This window comes from Lycorma delicatula, chromosome 7 (assembly GCF_047948215.1).
Source record: "Lycorma delicatula isolate Av1 chromosome 7, ASM4794821v1, whole genome shotgun sequence".
Taxonomy (NCBI): Eukaryota; Metazoa; Arthropoda; class Insecta; order Hemiptera; family Fulgoridae; genus Lycorma; species Lycorma delicatula.
This window is the reverse complement of record NC_134461.1, coordinates 144,163,172-144,172,196: the sequence shown is the minus strand read 5'-3', so window position 1 is coordinate 144,172,196 and position 9,025 is coordinate 144,163,172.

Sequence of the window (9,025 nt, the reverse complement as noted above, 5' to 3'; positions counted from 1 at the left end):
TAGTCGTTTCATTTCAGTATACCCTCTACATCCTACATCCCCAACAATTTGTTTTACATACTCCAAACGTGGCCTGCCTACACAATTTTTCCCTTCTACCTGTCCTTCCAATATTAAAGCGACTATTCCAGGATGCCTTAGTATGTGGCCTATAAGTCTGTCTCTTCTTTTAACTATATTTTTCCAAATGCTTCTTTCTTCATCTATTTGCCGCAATACATCTTCATTTGTCACTTTATCCACCCATCTGATTTTTAACATTCTCCTATAGCACCACATTTCAAAAGCTTCTAATCTTTTCTTCTCAGCTACTCCGATTGTCCAAGTTTCACTTCCATATAAAGCGACACTCCAAACATACACTTTCAAAAATCTTTTCCTGACATTTAAATTCATTTTTGATGTAAACAAATTATATTTCTTACTGAAGGCTCGTTTAGCTTGTGCTATTCGGTATTTTATATCGCTCCTGCTTCGTCCATCTTTAGTAATTTTACTTCCCAAATAACAAAATTCTTCTACCTCCATAATCTTTTCTCCTCCTATTTTCACATTCAGTGGTCCATCTTTGTTATTTCTACTACATTTCATTACTTTTGTTTTGTTCTTGTTTATTTTCATGCGATAGTTCTTGCGTAGGACTTCATCTATGCCGTTCATTGTTTCTTCTAAATCCTTTTTACTCTCGGCTAGAATTACTATATCATCAGCAAATCGTAGCATCTTTATCTTTTCACCTTGTACTGTTACTCCGAATCTAAATTGTTCTTTAACATCATTAACTGCTAGTTCCATGTAAAGATTAAAAAGTAACGGAGATAGGGAACATCCTTGTCGGACTCCCTTTCTTATTAGGGCTTCTTTCTTATGTTCTTCAATTGTTATTGTTGCTGTTTGGTTCCTGTACATGTTAGCAATTGTTCTTCTATCTCTGTATTTGAACCCTAATTTTTTTAAAATGCTGAACATTTTATTCCAATCTACGTTATCGAAAGCCTTTTCTAGGTCTATAAACGCCAAGTATGTTGGTTTGTTTTTCTTTAATCTTCCTTCTACTATTAATCTGAGGCCTAAAATTGCTTCCCTTGTCCCTATACTTTTCCTGAAACCAAATTGGTCTTCTCCTAACACTTCTTCCACTCTCCTCTCAATTCTTCTGTATAAAATTCTAGTTAAGATTTTTGATGCATGACTAGTTAAACTAATTGTTCTATATTCTTCACATTTATCTGCCCCTGCTTTCTTTGGTATCATAACTATAACACTTTTTTTGAAGTCTGACGGAAATTCCCCTTTTTCATAAATATTACACACCAGTTTGTATAATCTATCAATCGCTTCCTCACCTGCACTGCGCAGTAATTCTACAGGTATTCCGTCTATTCCAGGAGCCTTTCTGCCATTTAAATCTTTTAATGCTCTCTTAAATTCAGATCTCAGTATTGTTTCTCCCATTTCATCCTCCTCAACTTCCTCTTCTTCCTCTATAAAACCATTTTCTAATTCATTTCCTCCGTATAACTCTTCAATATATTCCACCCATCTATCGACTTTACCTTTCGTATTATATTATTATATTATATTATCATCATATTATTAGGTTTATACTATAAAATGTTTTTCTTAATTATTGAAATTAGTAGGAAACAATATAATTCTAGAGATAGAAATACTCACAAAACACTTTTATTTTTTTAGATAACAGTACAAAAATACATTATAAGAGATATTTAATTAGTTAATCACCATTAGGTTTACAAACTAAAAATAAATTAATGAATAACTGTTGCTTCACTAGTACACTGAAAATATAAAAACACTTAAAAATTAAAGTAACAGTTATCAATTTATAGTAACATTACAAGAGACATTTAATTAGTTTCTTACCTTACTGACTTAAAACTTAATAATATAACATAATTAGACTTTTGTGATTAAAAAATTAAACTTTGTATTGAATTATTACCATTACGTTTACAAACTAAAATTAAAACTAATGAAAAACAGTTGCTTCAAGAGTATACCGTGAAAACATAAAAATACTTTTAAAAAATTAAAGTAACTGTTCTATACACTATAGTTTTACATAATAAATGTACAGTATAATATTATTTCATTAAAAATATTAATTTGTTGACACCTTTCTTTAAATTTTTTTTTTTAAATTTCTCTTTATCTTTACATATACTGTTGCTCCTCTTTTTCCTGCACGACTGAATGGAAGACCATCATAGAAGGGCCAAAAATCTTTATAACTTTTTTAAGCTCCTGCAGATGTTGATATTTTGTGTCACTTATGGGGACTTATATCTTTCTTTTTTATAATCTTCTCTCTTTTGTTTCTTTTCTGTTGTTTTATCAGTCTGTCCATCTAATTCACCTGATTCTCCATTCTCACTTGTCTTATTGGGTTGTTGTCCCGATCTAGAAACCCATCTTTTAAATGTATCCTCTCCAAGATCAAGTGTCTTTAAAAAGAAGTTTCTACATACCCTTATCATCTCTCCAGCTTCATTTTCCAGTAGGTTGTCATGCCCCTCCAATTTGGGTTTTTTGAGATCTGTGGAGCTTCTTCTTTTAATAATGGGCCTTGAATTAACTAAAGTTGTCACATTGGTATCAGTCAATTCAATACTAGGTCTTTCATAACTTACAACATCAGAGTCAATCAATGGTGAAATAGTTCTTGAATTATTATTTGGTGTGTTATTTGAGACAAATATATCTATAAACTCCAGCTGGTCTTCTACAACCTCGGTTATAATGTAAGATTCATCAGAAAGAACATCAATGAGTTTTCAAATTGGAATGCCTGATCTGTAATCTTTTCGAGTATCTCTTTTTCTTTTTTTTTTTGGAAAAAATTAATTTTCAAAATTTCATATGGTATCATTAATGGTTTTCGTTAATAGTAAATGAAAATCATAGTTAAATTTGGTACATGCTAACCGTAAATTGAATTATTCAAATTATATTAAAAAGGAATTGAAATTAACTTACCAGTAAATTTTCTTGTTGCTAAGCTTAGAAGAAATTCCCCATGACAAAAAATGGGATTACTTTTATTAATATTTTCAAAAACACAGTTAATTCAATAATACAAGTACAAACAGGTGATTGCATGAAATCTCTTAAGTAACATCTGGTTCACATAACATAGTTCACCCTAAGCCATCTACATAACAATATCAAATAGAGGAAAACTCCCATGTGGATTAATGTTACATAAGAGGTTTCTAAAATTGAAAAATATTCTCTTTTTACGTAGGAGATTTCATAGCCTTGAAGAGTTTGAAAAGCTGGCTCCAGTGATATATAACTCAATTTTGATTATATAAATCGATTTTTGAGGCACATAGGAGGTTTCACGGAATGAATGACGATATATAGTTATATAACAATAGTGATAGCATATTCAGTATAACAATACAATAATTAAAACAAAGCTTTCAATTGAAAAATATTTTAGTAGGTATTTAATTTTAATTTGAAATATCAGGAAAACAATTTTTGCAGCCACCTTCCTAGACAGCTTGGATGCCTCCAATTACCTCCAAACAAATGTATGTTTTAAACTAATTTTTTTTAATTAGGTACAAAATCTTCAACATTGAACAATGTAATTAAAATTCTGAAGGTTCTGCTGTTTTTCTTTTTGCATTTCTTATCTACTGTTGCTGCCAAAAAGTGTTACATGCTCTAAATACATATTTGTATATTTACAACTTTTATAAGATTTTTCCTAAGAAATTCTGTAGGTCTCAAACAGTATAAACTTCAGCTGTTATTTAGTGTTAATATAATATATATAAAACTTAAATTATAAACTAATAATGTAGAATTATATAATCCAACAGAAGTAAATTGAACATAAATGGTGAGGTCATAGGTGGTTATATTACTATTGGCAATGTTTAGCATTAAGTGATTTTGAAATGATTGTTTTATACTCTATTAAAAATGACAGTCATTATTACACAACCAAATTAGTTTATTTTGTGCATTACATAACATAACAGAAACCTAATAATTAGTAATCTTCACCACCATCATAAATCAGCTGTCATTGGACACCGATCAGATCCAGATCACCATTCATTGGGCACCGATCAGGTCATAAATAACCGTTCATTGTGCACTTGATCCCAGTTCAATGAGCACCGATTAGATCACATCACCGTCCAATGAATACCGATCTAAAGTGAAGCATGTAATTAGAAAGGAAAGCTGGACGGATGGACGAGTAAAGTGTTATTGGAAGTGGATTTGCAGGTCTGTTTCTAATATTATAGAATATATATTGTTATATTAACATTCTAATAAAACTAACATTATTTGTATCACCCGTACAGGTGGTTCAAAGTTACTTTGTACTAATTATAAATTGAAGGTGGGTTCAAGGACAGGATTTTTTTAAAGGCAGACAGTTTTTTGAAAAACAAAGGTTTAACATTTCATTGGTGTATCTCAATTTTTACATTGTCCAAACCGGAGTGTAATGTATTTAGAATGTGTGGTTATATATATTGTTCCACTGTAGCTACACAACAGTTAAACCAATTTAGATGTATGACTAAGTAGGATTCCTTATTTTATCAGTAGTGTCCTAGGCTGTGTGTATATATATTTTGTATAAAAATGATACAATATTCAAAATTGTCATCCAAACTCTCTCTTTAATTAAGCTATAAAATTTCTTTTTGGAATAGATTTACAACATTGTAAGTATGCAGTTTAGTAAGAAGTCAGGTAATTTTATAACCAATGTATTTTTTCAAAGTTACTTTGTGGTTTAATGGGAGGTGGTAAACAAAATTTAGTAATTTATTTTTTCATTTTACCCCTAATTCAAGATAATTTTTTAGGTAAATTTTAAATTACAGCTTTGGTATCACAGTAGGTAAATAATTTACAATTCTTTTATAATTTTTAATACTGCCATTCAGAGGGGTATTTTATGTAAAAAATATTTTTGAATTTCTTTCTTTTTTTTTTGCCTCATTTTGCTAGAATTATTATTGCAGCATCAAGTAAGCATTGGGTGTGAATGTGCATGAGTTGTTTGTTTTGTTATTTTGTTTTTGTTGTTAATTACACAAGGCCTAAAAAACCAATATATAGTTTTAAAAACTTGCAATTCGTCCAAGAAGAGATGAAAAAAGGTAGGAGTACCAAATCATTAAAATTGAAATAAGAAACTTTAACTTCTCACACATACCCAGTTATCTCTTACTCATCCCGCACACAAACACACACATAAGCACACAACACGTTATTGACACCAGCCATGTATGCTAACATAACATTTAAATTAAAAATTGACTACTCTTTCATTTACACTAAATCGCCATAGAATACAGTGCTTCCATCTCATCAAATGCAAAATAGAAAATCCATCCTTAAGTTAAATTTAAATTAAAATTACAGGTACTTCTTACACTACCCAGCAGGCAGTTAAAGAACCTAGGTGTACATTGGTTTATAATTCTCCACTATGTTTTGGCAAGTAATTCCCTCATTTTCTATTGTTTTTTAGCTGCCATAATCCACACATCTATCTTTTTCTTAAACTAAATGTATGCCATATCGTACACAACCCATCTGTTTGAGATATGGTAATGTGCAGCCCAACTTTCTCCATGATTTAAAATAAATAAACAGATTCTGATTGATTATTATAACCTAATCTAAAAAGTTATTAACTGAAAATCAACATCATCAAGAATTTCCCTCTAGTCATGTTCATATAAATATGATCTTAATCCAGGACTCTTTACAAAACTATTTTGGATTCTGTCCTTATTAATAGCTATGACAAAAGCCCTATGATCATTGAAATGTGTCAGAATAACAGCTGTAGAAACATTGTGTGTTAATATAAAATTTATAAAAAAATGTGATCAATGCAGGACGGCCTCTTATACCTTCAGTAACTGTTCTGTAAGCATTAACTCTAGCCATTTGTGCTTATATTTCTAGATATTGTTCACCATTACTGTTTTATTCTTTCATTAATATCTCCTACTGAAAAAATATCGCATGTTAGATCTTCAAGACCTTTCAAAATCAGTCTAATTTTGCTTATTCCATCTACAGACATCGAGAACATAGGATACTGTTTTAACCAATCTTCTCCTTTCAGACTACATCCCAGCCAGTTAGCCCTTATTTTGAATATTTTTCTGATTAAGCTTCTATTCTTGTAAGCAATCTCCTTATTAAATCTTCATTTATCAGTTCATCTATTCATTTAATTTTCATTCTCCTCCTTATATGCTGTAGCCCCTTTTTTCCCATTACCCTAGCATCCACGTTTCATATGCATATAGTAGTATATACACAAAACAAATCATCTACCACCCCGCTACATAACTATCTCTTTCTGTAAAAAAATTTTTTCATACCTATTGCTATTGTTTATATTTTGTTTACATTTTTACAATCTTTTGTTGCAGAAATACCTATTTAAGTATCTGTATTGTTTTACTTGTTCAACTGTGTTTGAACATTACTTTTGTTTTCTTAACATTCATTGTCACTATTCAGCAATAATGTATTCTAATTTTGCATATCATTTGCTTCAGCTCCAAAAAAAAATTCTACAAACACTGTTAACATTTTACGATTTATTTTCCTTTCTCCTGGATTTATTCTTACATCTTCTAGAGCATTCTTGATCATATCTCCTAACTACACATTAAATAAAGGCAGCATCCTTGCTTATTCCTCTTCCTAGGTTAAACTTAAATTGAGCATCCTTTATTTTAATAACCAATTCCCGATTCAGATGCAATTCTCTAATTAATCTTGTATATTTGGATTCTACATTTGTTTTTTGCCTTTTAATTATTTACTTTAGTTTTTCTATTTGACACTATACTTATTTCCTTACCTCTTCCTATATAATTATTACTAATAGTTTTGATTAGCCTTATCACATCTGCAGTGCCTCTATTCTTTGTTAATTTATTTTGTTTTAAATAATCATGTGTTTCATTTTTTTTTACTCAGTCTTTCTGTTGAAGAGGTGATTAAAACTTAACACATGTTTCTTGGAAATGGAATCACAGTTGTTTTAAGAAAATCTGACTACATCCCACTGTTATTACATAATTTTGTTATCTCCTGAAATCCTCTTTTAAGAATTAAAAGAGGAGCATCAACATAACTGATGCATCAGCATCAGTTATGTTGATGCTGATGAAACTTCCAATTTTAGGTTTTTCCATTTAATTACATACAGCCTTCATAAGAAGATCACTTGGCTTCATTTTGAGCAGTGTTGTACTTATTCCACCTTTCAAATATATTTTCCTGTTCCTATAACACTACTATTTTTACTGGCAGTTTCCTTTATGTACTTATTTCATGTTGCTGTTTTTACTTTTTTGCACTTAAGTTCATACTTCCCTGTTTTTTCTGAATTTTCTATGTATGAGCAGTCGTCTCACAAAGCCATTTCTTCTTTACTTTTTGTGTTCTTCTTAATTCCTTATTCAGTTTTGTACATGATTTCTTGTCATCGTCATATTGATTGATGATTCAGTCGCCATTCCCATCTAACCACGGGGCTTAACCCCTCAACCAAATCACTGTATGTTATCTTCAAGGTTGTGAGAATAATACTGATAAATAATATTTTTAGTAGTCAACCTTTATAGAAACCTGAAAAAGAAAGTAAAGATAGAATAATAGTAACTATGGTAACTAATGTAAACACAACTTTCACAATGAAAGGTTCATAACTTATTTCTGTTGCCATGATGACAGAAATATAACAATAAAAGTTGGATTAATCTGTGTTTTCCTTAATGAATATCTTTTAATTCAGTTTCACCTTCTTTGGGGGTGAAGAAATAATGAATATTTTTAATATCATAACCGTGTAGACGATGGCTTTAAATCTTCCCTGGGAAAACACGAATATACCCTACAAATATGAAAGTAATTGGTTGGTTAGTTAGTTATGATATCAGACTGTATATATATATATATATAACTGTATACATATATATATATATATAGTTTGTCTCTTAATAACCGTTATCTGTTAAATTGAGTGTACAGGATGCATGCAAAAGTTAGCCTTCAACTTACTAAAAAATACAGTTTGAATTTTGAAAATCGGATGATTGTTTGTAGAGATATTATAAGTGCACCTTACAAAAGAGCGCCCCATAGGCACCCTGTTTGTCACTAGATGGTGATGATTGGTCTAGCCTCCAGTGAGGAGCTCGTGTGCCTCACACAGTCTCCACGGGTAGCCTATTAATGTTAAAAAGAAATTTATTTTATTTAACGTAAATTTAATTCTATTATTTTTGTAATATTATTCATTCGACCAATTCGGTTCAAATGAAACTCACACTGTGATAGAGTCTCGCACTTTATTAATTCAATGCCTACCCAAATAGTAATCTGTGTTACTATTGGAAGGCAGAAATCTGTTAATCATTTGTTTTTGTAAGTTTTACGTTTATTTATATTATAGTTTGTTTGATTGTTACTGTTTGAGTAAGTTAATATTACTTTGGTTATACCGGAATTATCCTGTTTACTTGTACCGATTCATTGTATCCCATTGAACTTACGAATTATAACAGGGTAGTGTATGATACTGCAATCAATATTTTTTTATGTATTGTATACATTTTATATGAAAATTTAACTACAGCTGACTTAACAAATTTTAGAATGAAAAATTAAGTCAGCCTCTGTGGCGCGAGTGGCAGCGTCTCGCTCTTTCATCCGGAGGTCCCGGTTTAGAATCCCTGTCAGGCATGGCATTTTCACACTCTACAGAAATTGTCATTCACCTCAATCCTCTGACACAATACCTAACTGTGGTCTCGAAGGTTAAAAAAAAAGAAGAGATAAATGATAGATAAATAAAATGAATCCACCGGGTTAGTCTAGTAGTGAACTCGTCATAGCAAATCAGCTGATTCCGAAGCTAAGGTTCATATCCTAGTAAATGCAGTTACTTATTTATGGATTTCAACCCTAGATCGTGGATACCGACATC